General features: G+C 38.8%; 1 protein-coding gene across 1 annotated transcript in view; it reads right to left on the minus strand.

Moving 5' to 3' along the window:
- TOX (thymocyte selection associated high mobility group box) overlaps positions 1-25,654 on the minus strand; it is a 333,028-nt gene that overhangs the window by 295,112 nt on the left and 12,262 nt on the right. The gene's annotated exons all lie outside the window — the stretch shown is intronic.

A 25,654-nucleotide genomic window follows, 5' to 3' on the forward strand; every position in this document is an offset into this window, starting at 1 on the left:
AATGTCTTCTTGATATCTGCACAATGCTCCAAGCTAAAAAAAAAATGAATGATATATGGATTTGGTTCTTGAGGGGAAAGGAAACCAATATTACAGAATGCCTACCACATGCCAAACCTATACTGTATTGTTAGAACTACCAAGGTCAGCTGAGAGACAGAATGTTTTTTAAGTTTTCTTTTAATATATCTTTAATTGTATGTGTCTGCAGTTGTGAATTCTCTGTAAATTAATCAGAGACAGAGACTAGAGCCCTCATCCCTTCCTTTCCTTTAACCTGAAATGAGAGAGGAAAAGAACCTCACCTTTCTCTAATTTCATTTCTCCCTTCCCAGCCCTTCATCACTTTTTTTTTTTTTTAAAGAATTAACAGCAGGTCAGGTATTTCCACTGAACAGGCTTTTTCTGGGCTGCTGTGGAGGTGCTTGGGGGTGGGGAAGTGTGGTCAGGCACAGAAAGCTGACTCCAAGGACAGGCTTCTCTTTGTACCTCCATGGACAATCAACAGACCAACCCAGGAAAGGAATTCCAAGTGAAGTTGTCTTAATAGGCTAAAATTAGAAGGGGAAAGGGCAGAGGAAGAAAGGGGAGCAGAGAGAGAGAGAGAGATTGGGGGAGAGGCTGCATAAATGTACTTTGTAATTTCTTCATCACATTGTAATATTATTTTAAGCAAGATTTCCAATTGCTATTGAAATGCAAGCTGGCTTCATCTTACTCTTGAGTTCTGCATATCATGGGGGGAAGGGAACCTCAACAATCAAATGATCCTTCTATCAACATTTCAAATAATATTTTAACAGTCATTCAAATATACTTGGTTATTAGACAGGTTTACTAGAAAAATAAGAGTGCCTTGTCATTTTAGTTTTTAAATCAGCTGAACAAGGAACATTTATGGAGATGAAATACATTTGTAGTAAGAGTGCTTTGGAATAAATGCTTCCAAGAAAGCTGAGAAAATGATTGTATTTTATTTCAATAGGAAAAAAAAAAAAAACAACAAGTGAACTCTGGTCTTGTCTTCTGTTTCAACATCATGTCTCTCTGTCCCTCCGCCTCCTACAATAAATATTCTCTTGCCAGCCCTGCTACTGACAATAATGTTCGTGAACTCTGCACCATGCACATCTGTCATTATTAATGACCAGGGGAGAGAGAAACGATAACTCATTCTTTTAGGAATCAAGAGACTAAAATGCCTCAGAAATTTCCTTGCACGTTTTTTACTGGAAGAATCTTTGCATTTATCCTTTCTAAATCCATGAAGAAGCCTCAGTAGCAGACTAGAAAACACACTCTTCACTTTAACATCAATTTTAAATACTGCCAACACAGGAACCACTTGTTGATATTTGAATGTTAAGTTTTTATCACAATGCTATTTTAGTATATACATAATCCTTTAAATGTTCAGGCTATAAAGAAATTTTATGCCAGGAAACATTAAATTTCTTTACCCACTGGCTGAAATAACTCTCCATATGACCATACCACAGAATTTGCTTACTAAAATACTCCATTCACTAGATTTATATAAAATGTACTTATTCTAAAATGGGTTTTTCAGGTATTTTGTATTTGAATTATAGAGGAACCTCAAAGTATTGTGATTTTATTATCAAAATATAAACCAGATGCTGCAGAGATAAAGAAAAAGATAAAAGTACATGTTTCTTCAAGAATAAAGACCCCAAAACTCACTTCTTAGAAAAGTGAAGGGATGAGTGTGTTGATTTTTATGTTGGAAAATAGTCCCAAAGGTCTCTATGAGTCATTTTTAAACTGTGGGACACATATTTTTCTCTGGTAGAATAAAAATATACTAATTCATGTAAATATAAGGTTATTTAAAACTAATTCTTAGGTAACAACTTTCTATCTGTTCCCAACTTTAAGGTACCTCATCTTAATGTTTTTTACTTCTCCTTACCATTAATGTCAATGAAATGTTGTCATGAGGGCTATTTTGACTTACTCAAAATATACTTTTCCAGTACATAAACTTTCAAACTTCAGTGGATTGGGAAGGTTTGTTTAGAGCCACACTGGCTCCTTACATTGTTTTACAGTTTTGCTAATGTGAAATTCTAGAAATGTCAGCCTTTGGCAATGGTACGGTTTACATTTTTATTAGTAGCTCTCTTAGGAAGGGTAAAGAAATATTAGAAAAAATAATTCTGTGCTTCAACGGACTTGTAGAATACAGTAAAACATCCACACACTTTTAACATTCTAAATCCCAAACTAAAATACAGTTTGCCAAATGCAATGCAGAGTAAAAGTATAATTGGACATATTCATGAATATTCTGTAACAATAATTCTGTGTCCTTGTCTGCTTATATGATAACTTATGCCAAATAATAAGGGAACAGGCCACACAAATAAATACAAAAATAGATATGTCAGCCCCATGTATCTGTCCAAAAAATTCCAGCATCCTCCGGGTACTACACTTCAGCATTGATGAAAAACAGCCTTTGATCTGAGAAGAATTCTATCATCAAAATTTAAGAAAAGCCATCTCCTTGATTTTTATGTTTAGTTCACTGAATGAACAATAATTAGTCATATTTCAATATCACAGTTTTATCTAGTAGCAACTAAAATCTGCATTCACTTCATCTGCATTCCCTTTGAAGAAAAGCTGAATGCAGACAAACATGTTTGATGGTTTTTTTTAAATTATAAGATGCCAAGTCACCAATCTGAAATTGTCATTTTCAATTTCATTTTTGGTTCAGAGGTAAATATACTGAAGTGAGGCATTCATCCAGCTTTGTGTTGACAGTCTGATGGTCAACAAATAGTCACAGCATTTTTCTTAGTTTTGTGGAAAGGAAAGGGAGAATGTGAGGCTTAGGAGAAAGAGAATGAGAGAGGAGATTCTCTACAAACTTTCGTGAATCAGACCACCTACCAGAGCCTACAGAGTAAATGAAAAAACTTGCCTGACTTTTGGGTGGTGGGGGCTGGGACAGCACATCCTCTCACCCCTCAACTCCACCTCTACTTTCATTCTCTCTCCACTGATTTATGCCTAGGTGACAGAATCAGCCTAGGTATTGTTTCCTCTTCTCTGTCATTTTTTTTTTTTTTTTTTTTTTACTAAATAGACTCCATTCTTGGTATTATAAAGGGGCCTATTCCTTAGCCCTACTTAAATTTGAAGTCACTAAGACTGAAAAAGAAGTTACCAATAGAGATCTCAGGGTATAAAACCATTCAGTTCCACAAACTGCTCTGAATCAAATTAGTCTGAACACTTTATCCTTAAAACTGCAAAAATATTGTGATACTAAATATTCAATATTATCAGTCAGGCAAATTGGTCCAGGTCAAATGAGCAAATCTAAAAAATGAGATTGCTAAATTTCTCGGCTTGATAGCTTCGTAATAAATAATGTGCTTCTATTCAATCTGTACATTAAGTCTTTTATGTGGCCTTAAGGCACTCTTTGATGGCTGTGCCCATTACAATGTAGCCATAGAAACTGACACATTTATTTCTTGGATTAGTGTGCCATTGAAAATATTAATATGATGCAGTAAATGGGGATTTAATCTAATCTACTGATGGTAGGATGAAGTTAGTAAAAGGTTGAGTGCCCTTACGGAGAAAGAAAGATTATATCTGTAGAGAGAGGCTTGTTATTGGTTACAAAGATCAACCAAACAGCCTATGACATATTATGTACTGTGTGTTCAAGCAGACTTCGTCAAACTCAGCATGCAAGACTTTCTGCAGGCTAAAGAAGGCTTTGAAAAGAAAATATATCTTTCTAAAGATGTCAATATCTAAGCTGAAACACCTTTTATCTCTAAGCATAAACAAAAGAGCAAGCACCTCCCCCCACATTCTGTGAAGCATGGTGTACCCAGGGCAAAGCTGGGACACCCCAAACCATTTTTATGCATTTTGTAATGTGTTTTGATTTTAAGGCATTTGCTTAGCCTTCTGGCTTTGCCAAAGGTTTAAAAAAAAAGAAATCAGAACTTCCTCAAAGAAAAGCAATTCCTCCCCGAACCCCCAACACATTTGGAGAAAAGCCCACTAATCAGTTTTACCATTAATTTTGTTAATTTCTAATGTAAAATCAGATACTAATAAATATTCCTTTTATTAGGGGATAGATCACATCTGACTCTGGTGTCTCCTAATAATTCACAGGGCTCCTGGTCTGTCCCCCCTTTACTCAGCAGCAAACCACATAAATTTCCAAGATAGATTCTGACAGATGAAGCATTGTTGAAAAGCAAAGTACAGCACTTTGTCCTTGAAATGTTAACATGTAATGCCATAAAGTATTCAAATAATAATTTACTCAATCTTTCAGGGTAATTAATTAAAATGCTCACAATGTTGGAGAAAATCACCTTGAGCTCACAAACCTGCATGCCCCCCTTCTGTCTCTGCATGCAAGCTGCCCCAGCAGACCTACCACATGCTTTCCCAGTTATGGGGTTTGATTTCAGAAGATAATAAATAGCCAGGATCTAATTTTGCCATGTCACAACCGATTATGTTTCACAAGAAAAGGTGGAGAGCTCACCTACCAGATGAAGGTGAAACATAAAACCACTTTTATTTATGTCATGTGTCCAAATTCAACTCAGCCTGGCCCTGGGTACTGTGAGTGTGGACTCCCACTGTCACACGAATTTATGTACCTCCAGAAAGTGTCAAATATAAACATAAATTTAATCAAAGGGATGGAAACCTTTATTATAAAGAAAATAAACACATTTTTGACATCTCATATAAATTACTTTAATGTGTTTTTTTGCTACTTTTCAAAAGGTCACAGGGAAAGAATAAGACATTAAACAGATACAGCCTTTGGCTATATCTTAATTCACGTGACGATTGATTAGTGGTATAATTTAAACCCGGACTTATTTTTTAAAGGTATTTTTTTCTTTCAAAAGTTCATTTCATCTTACCATTTTAATCAATCATACCATTTTACCTTTTACATTTATGCAAAGATAAGTAATAAGATAAGGGAAAATTTAGGATAGACATTTATAAATATTTCCAATTTTTATATCTCCACCTAAGTTTTTGAACCGCCAAGTAAACTGAAAGATTCTAGACATTTTCTGCATGAATTAGGTCCAAATATGTTTCCAGATAACAATTTTAATAGGTCCCACATAACACTTTGGGTACAGAATCCAAGGCAAAGTTTGGACATCATACTTCCTGTTTCTGTTCATGTCAGGAGAATGAAACAGAAGGCTGATAACAATAGAGGAACAAGCCCTGGGTATTACTCAGCCGTTCCCCTTAGTTGCATAGGCTTTGGACAGAATTTTAATGACTAAAAAAATTGCATATGATGAATAAGGATGTCATTTTCAATTAACATGAACAAAGGATCATTCCCATATTTGGCAAATGAGGTAGCTGTGGTGTAAGAAAAGCTGGAGCATTCACAGACAATGCATCACCACTTGCAAATCAAAACAAACTGATGACATTTGGGTAGCCTTGCACAGTGACATGACTACACAATTTTTTAGCAGGTACCAGTTATAGATCACATTAATGACTTTTTATTAACTAAAAACAATACTGATCTTAGTATTATTAGCAGTTTTTGCAATGGAACACTTAAACAGACCTAAATAGACTATAAACTATGCCAGCATCCAAGTTTATTTAAGATAAAAAATATAATATTTCATGACAAATTGGAAATTGAGATATATTTAAAAGGATTTGTTTGTTTCTTTGAAAAGCAGAGTTGCAGAGAAAGGAGAAATAGAGTGAGATCTTCCATCCACTCTTCAAATGGCCACAAAGCTGGGACTGGGACAGGCCAAAGTCATGAGCCAGAAGTTTAATCTAAGTCTCCCAGGTGGGTGGCAGGGGCTCAAGCGTTTGGGCCATCATCCTCCGCTGCTTTCCCAGGCCATTAGCAGGGAGCTGGATGGCAAGTGGAGCAGCCAGGGCTTGAATCTGCAGCTGCTTGGGATGCCAGTGCTACAGGCAGTGGCTTAAATTGCTGTGCCACAGTGCCGGCCCCGGAAATCAAAATCTTAATAATGCTTAACTCTCTTTAGATTCACTTTGTAGAAAGCCCGCTAAGAGAGCTTCATGCTGATGGCAGACTTGGCATGTGTGTCTAGGACAAGTTATATGTGCAAGTATATGTAATTGTGACATAAGCATGCACATTTATGACATAGAGAAGATATCAGGATATAGTATTAAATAGCATAAGTGTTTAGAGCTGTATGCAGTAGCCTTTATCTTTTGGTCACTTCCTCTTGTACATCTGCTCCCTATGGTGTCATGTTTCTAGATCAGTTAGTTGAGAATCATCATAGTGAATTCTTTCAGCTCTTCAATAATTTGGAGGATGCATGCAGTTAGAGTTCCTGTAGGTCCCTCAGCTATCCCCTATTTGATTTAACAATGATGTGCATTAGAAGTGACTTCCCAAATTCAGTAACTTCTATGGAATTTCATTCACTCTTTCATGGCATGGAAGAGTCTGAGAGAAGCAAGAACTATTCAGCCAGAAATTCTTTGACCTCATAAAGAGCATTCTCCAGGGATGGCCAGTCTGATTGAATTCCCCACCAGACTCAATATGCTGGCCATTGATGTGGTCAGGTGCTTGCAATGTACTATAGCCAGGTATAAAATCATTTTTTCCCAAATGTGCTCCACTGGATTACACAAAGTTTAAGAAGTGGTAGTGCTAAAGATCTTCTCAAAGCCTTTCTTAAGCTAGTATGTTATGTCTCTAAGAGGAGAATATTGAATGTGGTAATGTTTTATTTGACCTGGCAAGACTTCTCTCTAGGAGACATATTAATTGTTTTATAAAACATACATATTTACAGTACACAGTCTGGAAAATAACTGAATTAAATTATTATTACATACTAATAGCCCTATAATGCTTTAAGTTTTACCTAAATCTAGCTCCCCTTTCATGGAACTTATCACATTCTATGTGATACGACCAAACATCACCTAATGTCAAGAGGTAGCCATTATGCCGGCGCTGCGGCTCACTAGGCTAATCCTCCACCTAGCGGCGCCGGCACACTGGGTTCTAGTCCCGGTTTGGGTGCCGGATTCTGTCCCGGTTGCCCTTCTTCCAGGCCAGCTCTCTGCTGTGGCCAGGGAGTACAGTGGAGGATGGCCCAAGTCCTTGGGCTGCGGCAGCCATTGGAGGGTGAACCAATGGCAAAGGAAGACCTTTCTCTCTGTCTCTCTCTCACTGTCCACTCTGCCTGTCAAAAAAAAAAAAAAAAAAAAAAAAAAAAAAAGAGAGAGAGAGAGAGAGAGAGAGGTAGCCATTATGTGTATCACGTATCCTTTGTGTATTTCTAAATAAACATATAAGGAACAAGCAAACCAAAGAATGTCCTGGGCTTATTAGCATCTCATATCTACAGGAATACCTCCAAAGGATGGAGGAACCCTGCATGTTGGCAAGAGTTAGATATAACTTTCCTGTGGTCAAGAGTTCCTCAGAGAAGAAATCCGGGTATCGCCAAATCCCTTCTTTAAGCTGGGTTCTCAGCAATCCTCACAAATCCTTTTTGTGCTCCTGGTTGACTTCTTACCCTTCCCCTTAGAGCAGCTTCTTCAATCTTCACCTATATCTTCAAGGTCACTAATCAAATGCATCTCGTCACTCTGAGCCTATGATTCCAGTTCCTACTTCATGGAATAACCAGGCACAATGGTTTGAAGAACTTCCAAGCTCATACTGCAAATCAACTTCCTTCTACCTTTGTTCTTGCTTGCTTCCCTGCAGTTGCAAAGCACCACTCCCCTTTCTTTCTCTCTTTCTTTCTTTCTTTCTTTCTTTCTTTCTTTGACAGGCAGAGTGGACAATGAGAGAGAGAGAGAGAGAGAGAGAGAGAGAGAAAGGTCTTCCTTTGCCGTTGGTTCACCCTCCAATGGCCGCCGTGGCCGGCGCACTGCAGCCGGCGCACCGCACTGATCCGAAGGCAGGAGCCAGGTGCCTCTCCTGGTCTCCCATGGGGTGCAGGGTCCAAGCACTTGGGCCATCCTCCACTGCACTCCCGGGCCACAGCAGAGAGCTGGCCTGGAAGAGGATCAACCGGGACAGAATCCGGCGCCTCGACTGGGACTAGAACCCCATGTCCTGGTGCCGCAGGTGGAGGATTAGCCTATTGAGCCGTGGCGCCGACCACCACTGCCCTTTCATCTGCTAATACAGCCCCACTCCAGTCCCACTGAGTCCTGAGCTTGTCTCCACCAACATTCTTTCTGTGAGGTTTCTCCACTTGCTCTTTCTCTAGTGGCATTCACATGTAAATCTGCTCACAGCTCTCCTATCCAGAAATAACCACTGGAGTTTTGTCTTTCTCAGCTTCTGCTCTGTTTTCCTTACCATCTCAGGTAAACAAAAAGCTACCTGTTGTCTGACTAAAAGCCTCAGCACTCTATGAGAACTATTTTTAGTATGGTACCAGTGATGCCCATGTTGGCAAATTCCATGGCTATCTTCCAGTCTTTGTTATAATAATAGTCTCTGCTGATGACATACTCATGACATACTCCCTGGGTTTCCATGGCACCACTCTATCCTGATTCTCTCTGCTAGTTCCTTTTTGTTTCCTTTGCACAGTTTCTTCCTCTGTGTACCTCTTCAAACTTGGGCTATTTCATGATTCCATCCCAGGTCAATTATTCTCCATCCCCATTAAGTTCTTGTTAGTCAGAGCTCAGTTGTGTGCTTAACGCACCAGGCATAAAACGATTTCCTTATATATAAAATGCAATTCCTAACAGCCCATGTCTCATAAGCTTATTACAAGAAATCAGTGTGGTAACTCATGTAAAGTACCTTATACAGGGCTTCATACATGCCTGGTATGTGATTATCAATAAAAATTATTATCATGTTGGAAATAATTTTCTGTCTCAATGACTAGAATCCAACCAATCACCTACATCTTCCCTCCTATAAACATCACAAATTACAGCATTAATCTCTACCATGGTGGATCACCATTTCTATCTCTTTCTCCCTCTATCTTCATTAAGATCAGTGAGTTTGGGACCAATATTTTTGAGCATTGGGTTAAATCATCACTGTGACACTGTTATCACATATGGGAGTTGACAGTTCAAGTCCTGACTACTTAAACATCCCATCCAATTCCCTGTTGATGTGCTTGGAAAGGTAGTAGATGAAGATACAAGTGCTGGGGTCCCTGTCACCCAGGTGGAAGACATGGATGAAGTTCCTGGATTCTAGCTTCAACCTGGCCCAGTTCTAGCTGTTGAGGCCACCTGGGGAGTAAAACCAGCATATGGAAGATCTCTTTCTCTCTCTTCCTCTCTCTGTCACTCTTTCAAATGAATAAATCTTTAAAAAATTAGATCACTGATTTTCAAAATTTGTTATTAAAAAGCTCTAGGGTTCCTTTTCTAATTTTTGGTAAGGGATTAGTTTTTTTTAAATTTTTGCTCCTATAATTTTGGTAGATATGTAATTGGCATTCCTATTTTCTAGCTTATACTCATAAATCCATTCACTTGATGGAAGCCAGAGTAATCTCTCTAAAATCTACAACTGGTATATTACTTACTCAACAAGCTTCTAAATTATTTCCTATAAATATCAACAATCAACTATCAAATTCCTTAACTCATGAAGAGTCTAGCCCCACACTAGCCCCATCCTTCTTGTTCTAGGAAAACCAACCTCCAGGTAGCATCCCCAAAATTCCTGATGATTCACACCCACTTCTTGACATGAAAGATGCCTACGACTTTTATCCTGGATAATTATTACTGATTCTTTATTTTTCACCATCCCTTCCTCTTCAGGAAATTTTTTAAAAAAGCTAGGCCAGGTGAGGATCCCATTTTGTACTCTTTGTATGCTGTCCTACCTTAGCACCTTCCAAAATACATTGTAATGTGTGTGTCTGTGCCCTACCAGACTATGAGCCTTTCTACACAGTGAATGCATCCTATTTACCTTTAACTTACCATACCTAGAACAAAATACGTGGTGCTCTGATAAAAACTATAATGCTAAAAAGTAGAGTGGAAAAAGCACTGAACAGGATTGGCAAACAATGATGAGCTGGATACAAAAACCATCAAGGATGCAATGTCTAGAAGTGGAATCTGAGACTGTATCTGAATAGAGTCAGAAAAAAGTTGACAGTTCTGCTAATACTTTCTCTGTGGGCATAGAATGAGGTCATGGTAGAACTACTATAGTTGAGAGTATTCTGTCCTTCCTATGCACATAGGTTTTGAGGTGAGAACCTCATTTCAATTCTGACTTCCTCACTCACTGGTTGTGGGTTGTTTAATACACCCAATCTTCATTTCTCTATAACAGTGTTCATTCTCAAATAACCCAGTGACTTATATCCAGACAAAGACTATAGGCCAAGTGTATTGCTTTCTTTTGAAATATCTTGGTTGCTACAAAATATTTTGTTCCAAGTCATATAAATGTTCTTTCAACAAATGTTCTCCTTAATCTAGTAAAGTAATTTAATATTTACAGCTATCTTTATATCTCCATCGTAGGGGGAAATACCTGTCTAGAAAAGGTATCTGAAGTCTACTTTTTCTTCTGAGGTATAAACTTTTTAGCTCATGTTCACTTGCACCTAGGAGGTCTTAATTAAACAGTAGAGTTACTTGGTAACTTAAATGTTTAACTGTAAATTCTAATTTTCCCCCTATTAATTCAATCTTTGAAAAACAAGCCAGCAGGAATTAATTATAGACTTAATCAACTATTATTGGTGTGTTGGTAACTGCCAATAATAAAGTTGCCTACAGGAAATTTCATATCATTTGCATGTACCATTGGCTTATGACACTAAACAAGACACATATTCACTGAGAACATCAGACTATCCAAAGAGTGATGGCAATAGTAAGTAAAGCCAGCAAACAAAGATTTTCAATTATTATTTACTAAGAAATTATGATAAAATAAAAATAATATGATTCCAACCTGGTTAAAAGCCACATGTTTCACAGAATCTGTAATAGTCAATATACATTAAGTGTGTCTCTAATAACATTTATACTTAGCTTAAATAAAAATAATGAAAAGAATGAAAAGATGGATGCAGGAAGAGATGTTATTTCTGGAGATGGAATTAGAGGGGACAATGATAACATTTTTGACATTTTATTCTGTTTATTTCTGTAAAATTTAAACATTAATATATGTCAATCAATATTTATAAATATCACATAAGTATAATATTAAATTTATATATGATATATTATATAATGAAAGCACAGTTGCAGTATCATAACAACTATCGTAATATAACATACTATAATGCAATACTTAATATTATAAATTACATAGCAGCATATTATTATAATCATATAGTAAATCATTATACAACTATTAGATTTGAAAGATTTGTGCAAATAATTGGGGTTTTAATTATTATGTCTATTGTTATATTATTGTAAGTAGTAATAAAATTGAGTTTGAAAGGTTTTGTCATTAAAGATTTAAAATTGCAGACCAATAACTGGAATGAGTGCAATGCAGGAGGACTTCTGATGTTGTACGGGCTTAGCGCTCCTGGCTAATGAGCAGTGTTCCTTCAAGTCATTTAGGCCCTCAGGGAGGGTCACATTGCCTCAGACAACTCTTCAAGGGAAACCCATCTTTCAGTAACCTTTCATCCTGGTCCCTAAAGAAAGGATACTCAGAGGGAAGCGTTGGCCTAGTTATTAAGAGTCTGGCATCTCACATCAGAGTGTCTGAGTTTATATCCAGGCTACACTCCAAATTCCATCTTTCTGCTGATAGGCACCCTCAGAGGCAGCAGGTGATGGCTCAGGCAGTTGAGTCTCTGTCCCCCAAGGGGAAGACCCAGATTGGCATCCAAGTGGCAGACCAGGATGGAGTTCCTGGCTTTTGGCTTCAACTTGGCCCAGTCAAGACTATTGAGGCTGTTTGGGGAATGAACCATTGGATGGAAGATCTCTCTCTCTCTCTCTCCCCCTCTCTCTGTCTCATCTCTCTCTGTCACCCTGCCCTTTAAATAATTAATAAATATTTTAAAAGAAAAATAATATCCTATCATAAAAATCACATTAGAATAGTAAAAGGGGAATGTAGTGTTTAGCCTAGCAGTTAAGGCACCCATGTTCCACACTGCAGTGTCAGGGCTCAATTCTGGACCCCAGCTTTCCCACTTGTCCTTTCTGCCAACACAGATGATTGGGAGAGAGCCAGTGATGGCTCAAGTAATTGAGTTCTTGCCAACCCTAGAGTGAGGGGTATGGAGGGGCAACAGCAGCCTTTGTAAGCATTTGGGAAGTGAACCAGCAGATGGGAGCTCTCTTGGTCTCTCTGTCTCTCAGATCATCATCAGCACCACCGTCAGCATACCATCATCACCATCACCATCACCATCATCTTAATTACAATAAAGAAATACAAAATAAGTAGATTCTAACAAATCTTTCAGAAACATGACTTCTATAAGGTGAAATAATTTAGCATTTCTGGATGCTTTCACTGAGATAGTGACTTGAATGTTTAGGCAGGTATGCTGGGAGTATCAATGGCTTTAAGAATTCAACAAAACTGAAGGACCCTGGAATAGACTATAGAGCTGTATTTGTTTCAACTCACTCACTAATTTAGCATAGCCTCCCCCGTCACTTGCAGAGCACATCAAATTTTACGTAATTCATGTAAACCACTCCCTGAACCTCAGTTTTCTTTACTGCAAAATGAAGATCTACATGCCCCTCCCCACCACAGTGTTGCTATACATTTCAAATGTATGTACAATTGCTCTGAAAACTATAAGGGCATTTGACATCTATAATTAAAGGATAATTGCTTCTTACCAAGCTAATAATAAAAATATAAATGGAATGATAATGTCTTTTTCACACTCTCATTATCACCTGGTGAAATAGACTATCATGGTTTCCAAAATGACATTAATTAGTTTAATTTTCTAATACCATTAGCATTCCTAAGAATATTAGTGCCCATTTGAAGAGCTTTTGCTCAATCTCTAACATGCAGGGAATCACTAACCCGTCTTAACTTCTTTACACTGTGACAATTACTCTTTACTAATCTCACATCCAAACCAAGGTGTGAAGTTCAGACAGTGAAGGTCAGACTTGGAAGTGAATTATTCTCCTGTTTTTTGGAACACGCTAATGATACCATTGAAAGTGGAATCCAGATTGTCTTGCAACATCTTAGAAGCCATGTTTTTTATTTTTGAGACTTAAAAAGGGAGATTTATGAGAGTCAAAGACCTCCAGCCAGAGCAGCACAGAATGGGGTTAGAAGCCATTCTTAAAACACAAACACAAAAATTAGAAGTCTATAATTTAGTTACAAGATTAAAACTCAAGCCAGAAATCCACAACAAAGGCAACTGGGATTCTGCTTCACCTACAATGGTCACAATATCATGGTCAGGAAATTTTGGAGAAAACAAAAAGATGGCTCACATCATATCCTGTTCTTTCTGATCCTCTGCCCAAGTGGTGTGTTGTATGCACAAAACTCTAGAGGCATCTTCACCACTTAACCCTCACCACAAATTCTATCCATGAAATACTATCATTATTTCCATTTTGCAGATAGGTTGAGGCTCCCAAAAGTAAAGAATCTCACCTGAGGTTTCCTCTGATGCCTCTACACTTCTGCTTCCTTCATGCATAGGATCCTTTCTCGTGTGTGGCACAATCTACTCCTATGCTGCTGGAAAAACTCATCTCTATAGCTCAGTTAACTCAATAATTAGCACACAAGTGAACTGTGCTATGGCCTTGACCTAGTGGTTATACAGAGTGGTCTGGAAGATCTCCAGTGTTTTCTTGGGAACTGCAAATAAGCTAATTTAAAAGGTTTAAAATATTTCAATATTTTGTTGTAAGAATATATGGTGTTAATATTTTGTTTCTACATGTCCTGTAAACATACTTATTATCTTTTGTATTACTTCAGGAAGTGATGGTCAAACCAGCTCATGAAAGCATATTGCTATTTTCCAGTCTGTCACAGTGGGCTCCTAAATTTTGACCAAAATGTAACACTTACCTTTGCCATAACTAAGATAAATTACTTGCACACTATCTGGTCAGAGGGAACACTGAAGGAAAGGTGAAGCAACCAGAACAGATGTAAAAAGTAGAAGAGTAACAACGAGCTAAAGTGAAAGAAAAAGGGTGCTTATAGGAACATTCCAGAAACACAGCCGACTGGATACCTGAGGGAGCACTGACATCTAGGTTCAACAACAAAGTAAGCTCAGCAACTGTCAGATAACAGTGAAAGGTACCCTTTTCCATCTTTTGAAACTTTGTTTCTACGGAACTGACCTATTAATTCCTTCAAGTACAGTGTCAGAAATTCTGGAATATTCACTTGCACATGTGAAGCAAAAAGGTTAAGAACAACTGACTGAGAATCTGGCACCATGAAAATATTTTCTCTGTCATGCTATTCTGTCTGCATTTTTTTTTTATTTTTCAAATGTAATCTTTTTTTCATTTCCAAACCCAAGACTTCTTCAAGTCGAGAACTTAGCCTCCTTGACTCCTGCCAATATTCTATGTGTGAAAGATAGAACAGGCTGATAGAAGGCAGGTGTGTTGTGGAAGCCTGCACACTCCAGGGCCTTTCAAGTTGCTGAATCAGAAATGCTAGCATTTGTTACAGCAACACAAGGATCCTAACAATGATGATAATGAAATTGTGAGCTGGGCAGGAAACTGTTCTGAGAAGACGCCTGGATCTGGTTGCTTGGTTTGTTACTCCTGGCCCTTTTAAATCCTGGGCTCCTTCCCAGCCCTCTGGGACCACCAACTACCTTCCTCCTGGAGCAGCCTCCTTGATCTCTGACTCCCAGTTGCCTTTTCCAACTTATGATGCATGACATCCCCAATCAGTACAAGGAAACATGTGGGAAATGTGTCATTTGTCACTTCCATCAACTCAAGCCAAAAATGATTCTGGTGTACCTCAACCTCAAAAAGTGAAGTTTCCTATTAAGATGTTATGGAGGAACCAGCTAAACCCTTATTCAGAATCTGCTCTAAGTTAAGTTTTGCTCCTTGAAAACCTACTTGGCTGTGTTTTTAGGCATATTATTATTAAGTTATGCTGGATGCCATGTTGTCTTTCCTTGCGTTACGTAATAAATTGAATGTAGTGTCTGTCACAGGGATGACACTCTGAATGCTAGCAATTTCAGATGTTATAAAGCTTACCACTCTTGACACTACGGAGTTTACTTACTTAACTACTTAACAAATCAATGGACACCCCTAACTCCTTGGAGCCCCTCATTTTAGAGAAGAAGAAAATGAGAATTCAGTAACTTGCCCCATACAATGTGGTTAGTTCTGTATTTAGCATCTAGATTCCATCTCTGTCTTCTTTCTACCACATCAAGTTACAAACAAGAACACTGAATGAATTGATTTCACTACCATCATGAATCATCAAAAACACATAAGAAGTTAGCTGAGAAAAAGACACCAAATGGTTTGGTTCCAAGTCAATTAATAATTTTGTTGTTTCAAAAAGGATACTGATCCATTTAAGCATTCAGAAAAAAAAAGACAACTATGCAATTGGTTGTCTGAATATTTGACATTATAGACGTTTAGGGATATACTTACTCGTAACATATTAGCGTTTGGTTTAAATCTAAGTTTTTAAACAGGAAGCAGTGACTCAATGTTGGCATTTAATGGTAGGAAACACATAATGTGATTATACTTAGGCTATTTCCTATTATTTTAGTTAAAATGGCCTATATTTATAAGGAATGGTCCAATATGTGGTTATTCTATTGTAAATACAATTTGGAGTGAAATAAAATGGTAATGAAAAAATTTATTAAGGAAGGTAAGAGACTGCACCACATGCCTCTTAAAAATCAACCAAAGCTCTTTTGGGAAGACTTTCAAAGACCCTAATAACTGGATTTCTCTTTTTTTTTTTAAGAATATTTCTCTTTATAACACCAAAGAAAGCTCCTTGATTTTGTTATTAAATGTAAATGTAGTCTATATTTGAATATATGGCATTCCAGTTTCCATTAAAAGAAATGGAGTGGAGTTCCATCTTCTTCCCCATAAAATGCAATTATGGAGAATTGAAGAGCTTTTGAGTGAATTAGTTGAAGGAGAAAAATCTCAAACAATCTCTTTCAGGAAAGAGGAGCTCTAACACTGGGTGACATCGTAATTCTCAGGTTGTTTCAAACACAAACACATACGTTGAAGATTGTGGTGTTTTTACTTTTCATTCCCTTTGGCAAAGATCACAAATAGAGATCCAACATCCTAAAACACATGGACCTAATTCTGCAAGCTGTTATAATGAAGTCTTTTGAATTATTATAAATGCTCGAACATTAAAAATTCATCAGCAAGGAGAGAGAGGTGCTTTCTATTTGTGGCGTTCTGAATTTAAACACAACCCGCTAAGAATGGCTGATTGTCCCGAGGAAGCGCCGCTGACAGCCATCAGCAGATGTGTGCAAATGGGGTATGGAAAAGGTAATAAGAGCTTCAGGAGTATATTTCCGCCCATATAATAAAGTAATTGTGAAAGTGTAATTGCAGTCTGGCTCCATACCATATTAGGGTAAGGAATGAGATGGTAAGAAAATATGAGATTCACAGGATTACTTTATAAGCCATTTCTGCAGTGACTGGCCCCCAGAATATGTAGAATTTTGCCAGAAAAACAATTTTAAAATGTGTAGTGATGTTTACCTTTAAAGAGTCATTATGATGAACCTGAACAAAATTAACTCTGATTATTTTACCACCCTAAAAATATCCTCAACTTATAAACGGCTTCAGATATGAAATGGTTTCGAATAATGTTAAACAACTGACTTCAGCCCACCAAAGCATTAAGAAGGGGTTGAGCATAAGCCTCATTGTGTATTTTTCAATGATAACTAAATCTAACTTTCACAGATTTAAATATTTGTACGATTAACACTTCAATTTTTTTAAATGCATTCCTTTCTCTACTTCATAAACAATCACTATAGGCTTAAGCTGCATGCTATCAGTTGCTCCCAAAGCAAGACTGGACAAAAGGCAAGGCATGTGGATCCTACTCTCAGACACATTATCTATACATAAGTGAGGGAAAAAGCACCGAGAAGGTGGACACAAGAGCGAGCACAGGGATGTGCAAAGCTTCATAGGAATATGGTTGGGTCAAATACTCAAGTTGTCTATTTGACTCTCAGTTCTAAAATTATTAACTCAACAAGTGCATATACAAGGGGTGCTAGAAAAGCTCATGAAAAATGCATATCATTAAAAACTTATGGATGCATGTCAAAATCTTCTGCACCAAAATTAAAGTGATTTTTAAAGATAAAAATATTTTCTTCAATTTTTAAAATATATTTATAGAACAGATAGAGAAAGATGGAACCTCTTTACTAGATCACACCCCAAACACCTGCAATGGCTGGGGCTGGGCCAGGCCAAAGCAAGAAGGTTGAAACTCAGTACAGGTCTCCCAGCTGGGTGGCCAGGACCTAAGTACTTGAGCCATCTCCTGCTGCCATTTAGCATGCACATAATCAGATATCTGGAATCAGGAGTCAGAGGTGGGTTTTGAACTCAGGCACTTTAATGTGGGCCACGGGCATCTTTTTTTTTTTTTTTTTTTTTTTTGGACAGGCAGAGTAGACAGTGAGAGAGACAGAGAGAAAGGTCTTCCTTTGCCGTTGGTTCACCCTCCAATGGCCGCCACGGCCGGCGCGCTGCAGCCGGCGCACCGCGCTGATCCGATGGCAGGAGCCAGGAGCCAGGTGCTTTTCCTGGTCTCCCATGGGGTGCAGGGCCCAAGCACCTGGGCCATCCTCCACTGCACTCCCTGGCCACAGCAGAGAGCTGGCCTGGAAGAGGGGCAACCGGGACAGAATCCGGCGCCCCGACCAGGACTAGAACCCGGTGTGCCGGCGCCGCTAGGCAGAGGATTAGCCTAGTGAGCCGCGGCGCCGGCAGCCACGGGCATCTTAACTGAAGTCTTAAACCACAGGCCAAATGCCTGCCCCATAAATTAACATTCTAATTTCATTTTTCCATGGAATTTTTGAAGGTAGCATTGCTCTTGCCACAAAGTAACCACTCAGAATATATTTAATGAATAACCAATGCAGTCATATGCTGCATACCAATATTTGGGTCAATGACAGACCACACATACAAGAGTGGGTCCATAAAACTGTTTCACTAAGTGACATTGTAGTCATCTTCAATTGTTAAGCATATTCCGTGGTGTTTGTACAATGATGAAATCCCAAGGACCCATTTTTCAGAACAGATTCCATCATTAAGTGATATATGACTATATTTATAAATATCACTGGGAACAGAGTCTATGAGAGCCCAGAAGCCCATGCTCCGAGACCCGTAGACACATAGGCTATGGAATCCAATACAGAGAGTCTATTTGCCTTTGTCATTAGTGTTTTGTTCCACTTTTTGAGGGACAATTTGAATAAAGGTTTGTAAATTGCATATATACTCTGTCACCCTTGGTCTTCCATTTCAGATAAAAATTCAAAATATATTAGGGATGAGAAAATTACCTTAATTTGGGTAAAGGCAAGATCTAAAATATTTTTCTGTCTAAACTGACTTTCAAGAAGAAAAACAAGGCCGGCGCTGCGGCTCACTAGGCTAATCCTCCACCTTGCGGCACCAGCACACCAGGTTCTAGTTCCGGTCAGGGTGCCGGATTCTGTCCCGGTTGCCCCTCTTCCACACCAGCTCTCTGCTGTGGCCAAGGAGTGCAGTGTAGGATGGCCCAAGTACTTGGGACCTGCACCCCATGGGAGACCAGGAGAAGCACCTGGCTCCTGGCTTCGGATCAGCGCAGTGCGACGGCCGTGGCAGCCATTGGAGGGTGAACCAACGGCAAAGGAAGACCTTTCTCTCTGTCTGTCTCTCTCACTGTCCACTCTGCCTGTCAAAAAATAAAAAAAAAAAAAAGAAAAAAAAGAAGAAAAACAAAAGTCTTGTCACTGAGACAGTATCTGCTCTTTACATATGCCTGACTGCTTACACAGAACCCATTTCAAAAACAGATTCAGGCTTAAATGATGTAGGATTGAGGTAAGGGAGTGAGATGTGAAGATGAATCCAAGGCCGGCGCCGCGGCTCACTAGGCTAATCCTCTGCCTAGCGGCGCCGGCACACCGGGTTCTAGTCCCGGTCGGGGCGCCGGATTCTGTCCCGGTTGCCCCTCTTCCAGGCCAGCCCTCTGCTGTGGCCAGGGAGTGCAGTGGAGGATGGCCCAGGTGCTTGGGCCCTGCACCCCATGGGAGACCAGGAAAAGCACCTGGCTCCTGGCTCCTGGCATTGGATCAGCGCGGTGCGCCGGCCGCAGCGCGCTGTCCGCAGCGGCCATTGGAGGGTGAACCAACGGCAAAAGGAAGACCTTTCTCTCTGTCTCTCTCTCTCACTGTCCACTCTGCCTGTCAAAAAGAAAAAAAAAAAAAAGATGAATCCAAACAAACCCCCTGATTGAATGGTGTCCTATGGACAGCAAGTAGATTGGCATTTTCTGGGAAGTCCTCTACACACACACCTGAAATCTATCCATGCCAACCATGGATGGGTTTGGGTCCATCAAAGTGCGTCCTAATGATGGAAAATACAGCAAAGGTACTGCTTGGAAATAGAAGGACACTGCAGACAGACAAGGAGGGAGATGGAGTGTTCTGGTAAAAGGCATCTAAGAAAAGAATTCAAAGGAATCGTAAAGTCAGTGATCTTAAAAGTATGTCTGCCTGGGGAGGGAAAGAGGGACAGAGGAACCCACATTTCAACCAGGTGTAACGTTACAGTCTTCATTATGTCCTATCCCCCTATGAGCCTATCCCATTCCCAAATCTTAACCATATTTACTTGATTCTTCGGGGCTGGTGCTGTGGCGCAGTGGGCTGAAGCTGCGGCCTGCAGTGCCGGCATCCCATATGGGTGCCTGTTCGAGTCCCAGTTGCTCCACTTCCGATCCAGCTCTCTGCTGTGGCCTGGGAAAGCAGTGGAAGATGGCCCAAATCCTTGGGCCCCTACACCCATGTGGAGACTCAGAAGAAGCTCCTGGCTGCTGGCTTCAGATCAGCTCAGCTCTGGCCGTTGCGGTCATTTGGAGGGTGAACCAGCGGATGGAAGACCTCTCTCTCTCTCTCTCTCTCTTCCTCTCTCTCTCTCTGGATCTACCTCCCACTGTAACTCTTTCAAATAAATAAAATCAGAAAAAAAAAGAATCAACATTTACTTGATTCTTCATGGTGTTTTCCTTTTCTTGGATGTTTCCAAATCCTCAAGGTCAGGTTCTCTAATAGTGAACCATATCAACCACCTTGAATTAACTACGTTCTTCCATCCCTAAGCACCATCAGTTTGTGGCAAAAACTAAGGGATTTTTCTTTCCATTTCCACAAGGGATCTCTGATCGCCTTCCTCCTCACCACTGTCTCCCTTTAAAGCATAATATCACTCTGCCCGTAGCATCAGCAGCTAGTGGGCCCTAGCTAAATAGTCTCTCAGTTTAGACTAACATTAAATATTTTGTTGGGGTTTCTTTTCAATAGTAGGGAATTAGCAAAAGTCAGGGAAAGAATTAGAGTGAATAAAATGTTCCATTTTCTATGGAAGAAACACCCCAACATACTCCTTCAAGTCCTCCAATCTATTTTTTAATAATAATTACAAAGACCATTATGTAGTTTCATGATTCTCAAACTCTCACCCCTACACACAAAGAACCATGGGAAGGCAGTGATACTGCAGAATATCTTAATCTGTTTTCCCGGATTCAGAGTTGACTCAATTGTGATTTAGACTATCATATTTACAGTAAAACACACAAAGGCATGCTATGGATATAATATGAGATCTACATATTTCTTAAAGATTAAGTGTTAACCTTTGAAGACTGGTGTAGATTGCAGAAGCATTTCAGATCCCCCAATAACCCCTCAGGTATAAAGTCCCTATTACTCATTAGGGCACTTTGGTGGAAAATTTTGAGAACATTGCTATGTGAATCTTAGAAGGTTATGAGATACATTCAAAGTGCTACTATAGAGACCTCTGAATATGCCTGCACTGTTTCTCAGTATCTGTGGGAGAAGGGCTCTAGATATCCAGAGAAATCAAAATCCCAGGGTGCCCAAGTCCCTTAAATCAGTGCCCTACATTCCTAGGCTTGGTATCTGGAGAGTCAAGCAACATCAGATCCAAAACAGATTTTCTCTGGCTGGTTGAATGTTGGGATGCAGAACTCGTAGACACAGAGGCCTGACTGTTTCCCAAATTTACTAAGAATATGCATATTTATCACTGAGCAAGAAATTTCAGGAAAGCAATTACTATTAGCTTTGGTAAATATTGCACCAAATTAAAACAGATTGGAAGTTAACTCAGCAGGTGTACTTCTAAGACTATACATAAAGCATTCATATGGATGCTAACGACTGGCTTATCAAAGTAAAAAACAATCCACAGGCAGACGACAACAGTGTAGTATGCTCTACAAAGTTGCATTTTAATGTGATTCAGCCTTTTGGCTAAAGTAGCTTATAATTCATCTATAATTAGAAGTCATCAAAAAATGAATCTATACCCAATCATTCATTTTAACATGTGACTGCCCCCAGGAAAGGCCTCTCTGGTACATTCTTATTGGGCATGAACATTAGCCCATTAACAATAAGCAATGTGAATTCCACTCAGACTTCCCCTAGCCCGTTCCCTATGATGGCAACAGTTGCTGTCCTAAAGCACAGTCTTGGTCTTTTTGTTCTCCTTGCTCCTACAGTGCTCCTGGTTCTCCCGATGCCACTTATTCCCGCGAGTCCTCTCTTGCCTTTACCACCACATCAGGTTCCTGCTCAGACAGCTAGCCCATGATGTCACACCTCCACTGAGTTCCTCATTTTCTGTTTTTTTGCAGCTGTCACTGGAGAGAACTTCTTACTCATGAATAATCAGCATTGATATGTGGTACAGAGACTCAGAATTCTGTCACTCATTGTATTTCCAGTTTGGCTCAACTCAGGAAGGAGCAAGAGCCAAACGTAAATGTTCAATGATAGTTAATCAATATGTAGGCCAGAAAGTATGATTCATTGGTTATAATGTTCTACAGGGATACTAAATTCTTGCCTAGTTTTTTTCATAATACACGCTTTCCATGAACTTTTTGAAAACTCCGTGTGCATGCATGTCACCATTTTCTTGGCCAACCTGAACTTGCCTTTTAATTCCACTTTTTCCATGAGCTTTCTGAACTACCCATGTACATGTGCTTATTTTATGCTGTCTCATGTGATTTTGAAAAAGAAATGAGAAGTCTAAAAAAAGAAAATTCAAAAAACTGAGAGTAATTTTCCCCTTCCTCACTGCCCGATTTTAAGGCCAGGTGAAATGCCATGCAGCCCAGGAAGCAATGGGGATTCCTCTAACTTCAGTTCATTCCTCTCCTTCTGTACTCCTAGCACCTAGACGGTAGATTCACATCCCATCAGTTATGCCACAGCTGCGTGGTGGTTCTGTGTGTTCCTCTCTTGATTAGCCACGTGGAGTCAGGGTCCAGATCTTACTCATTTCTGTTCCTCTCTCTACCCCCCCATAACACTCAAAATAAGGCTCTGCACCCAGTTGGTATTCAGTAACTGCCTTTCGATTGCTAAAAATGAAATAAATGTGCCTTATTAATAAGCTCAATGCTTCTTAACAAGTGTATTCCAATTTTTAAAAGTCTACTTGTTAGGCTAAAATATTCTCGTGCTATCCCTAGGCAAATATTTGTATGGGAACTGCATGGGAGCTACCTGAAAATAAGAACTTATAATGGAAACAGTGACACAGCCTAAAGTGAAGAAACTGAAATAGGAACTATTTTAATACTTTTACTGAAATGTTCTCTGCTTGATAAAGTTCATTACCAGAATATCATTTTTAAAAGTGAAATGCATTCAGCTGAGCACTTTTTTCATTTTGTAAATAGATTTTTTCCTTGCCTGAGCTCTCAGTATAAAGTACAAAATAGTCTTCCATAACATTAGAAAAATGTCACCCCCATACATAAAGCTGAATTTTTTAAATGAAATAGATTTTTCTTCTTTAGCATTTTAAAGGTACAGTAGTGCTTTCATATAGTGATCACCCTATATTGCATATTGAGGTGGAACCATCAGCCTACAAATTGGGGGGTTCTAAAATATGTTGAGATAGCGTATTAGAGCTCAGAACAAAGTCAAGTCCCCATGGGATAGCCCAAGGCCATCCTTTCAACATTACCCCACTTATTACTACAGTTATATTTAAAATGATCCAGGCACTATTCTTTTCCTCAACTATTCAAAACAACATGGAGAAGTAGCTACGTGCTAAATTTACAGCCCACCCATACAGCATATTCTTTACAAGGTTTTTTTTTTTTTTCCTTCTGTTTTTATAGGAATATGTTCACAATAGGGCTGGGTCTACTGTAGTCAACATTGCCTTATCAAGAAAGTTTTCTCCCATTTTCAAATCTTCCAGTTATGGATTGGATTCAGACATCTCAATAAGACACATGGAATATCATTACCATTGCACCTTGGCCAAGAAGAGAGGGCAGAAAAGAATCTTTGATCCTTATATTATCAACTGAAAAGTCATTTATCTAAGAAATAAACATGCAAATATTTATTAATGTCATTTTACAGTAAAAAAATCATGTCTTGACAATTTTTACCAAAATTCAAGTACAATTCCATGAATCTTCTAAGAAATATAACCTTTCTCCCCAAGACCCCAAGTCTTCTCTAAAGATTGCAGGCTACACAAAAGCAATTGACTTCAGTAAATTTTTTCTCTGGCTTACATTTTCTCTTATTTTTCAAAGTACTCTTTAGGAAAAAAAAAAAAAGAAAGAAAGAAAGAAAGAAAGAAAGAAAGATAAACACACTTCGTATAGCAAGTGCCATTAGAAAAATATGTTCTGGCAGAGTTTTCCCAACTTGTAACTGAAAAGAATCTACATCATCCAAGTATACTATAAGTGAAGAGAGTAAAAGAAAGAAATCTCAAAATGGATTTTTGTTCCACTTTCAAACTCTGAGGCTAAAGGAACACAAGTGTTTCACTTCAGAAATGAATAAGGAATGACTTCGGTACACACACACCTTTCTCTTTTTGGAAAAATTGCACATAAAAGAGCATTTTTTGGCACGGCTGACCTGCACAGATATGGAGCTAAGCAGAGTCATGAATTCACTCACTCTGATATGCACACATGATACGCAATTAAAATCTCCATTCACATTCCTGCTGGGTTGTCAATCATGAGGAAAGCCTTTTTGACAACATTCAGCGAAGCGTACCAACTAACCGCTCAACAGGAACTTAAACAGTAACAGCTTTTGTTACTAGCAAGAACGATTTTTTTTTAAACCAAGATTGGGTTCAGTTTCTAAGAAATCATTATGCTCTGAAGTTTAGGGTCTTTCATCAAAAATGAAAATGTGTCAAAAAGATTTTGTATGGCAAGATACATGATGTCATACCTAGAAAATATGAGATATGTAAAAAATTCTAACCTTTCCAACCAAGGAGGGGGGGGCGGGGAATCTTTTCAACTTTTTCCTGTTTAGAACAATGAACAATGATCTTATAAAGCAGTCTGCTAGGCAGCAACCTGACATTTCTGATTCTTTCTGAAGTTTTTCACTGGAATCTTCAAACTTTTAAGCTAGACCTGGACTCTAAACTCGCTTGCAAAGTGACCAATTTATAAACCAATGGGAGAGGGACTATTTTAGTCACAAAAAAGCATATGTAGCATGTTAGAAATATTGCATGCATCAGACCTTTCAATTTATGGCACTCTACAGAAAATATTATGCACATAAATTCTTTCCAGATGAACCCAGAAGGTACTCTGCTCATAACTTAGTTTCTGTTGAGCATCTAATCAAAGACTGTGCCCTTCATAATAGCGTATTAGTGTGCTTGAAAGCCATAAATCCATAAAAACAGGGCCCAGTAAAATTGAATACAGGATGCTTGTTAATCTGCTGCTGTGTCTGTTTTGAGCAACTAACCTTGGATTACAAATTTGAAACAAGTTAATACTATCAGATATTGAAGTATTTGTCTTCTTACTTATCATGCTCTGTAACTGAGAGAGCAGATGCACCCTGACCATTAACAGTCATGACAAATTGCCTTGCTAATGAACGTTACACACTGCAAGTGCCATAACTGATTAAACTACAATTTCCCACTACCAGATAGAGAGAGAGTTGGGGACTCCAGCAGTGGGTGACTCTGATATTCTGCCAACAGGCCTTCAGGGCACAGTGCGATATTTAGAGCAACACTCTGAATTCCATATGAACATATTCTGAAAGCCTATGTGTATACAACAGGTTTTTAAAGCACATTAGATAAAACAGCTTAGGTTGGAGCTGATGAGCCATGAAAAATAGATGTGTTTTAACTATTTGTTATCCTTGCAAGTGTATGTTAAAGAATATTCTCTGATGCAGGTTTCTCCGCTCTCTTTCCTTCCCTTTCCCGCCCCCAAAACATTGCGTGTGCTTTGCATTTCACATAAAATCTTTCTTTT

Source organism: Oryctolagus cuniculus, chromosome 6 (assembly GCF_051225735.1).
Source record: "Oryctolagus cuniculus isolate XC-2025 breed Fujian yellow rabbit chromosome 6, ASM5122573v1, whole genome shotgun sequence".
Taxonomy (NCBI): Eukaryota; Metazoa; Chordata; class Mammalia; order Lagomorpha; family Leporidae; genus Oryctolagus; species Oryctolagus cuniculus.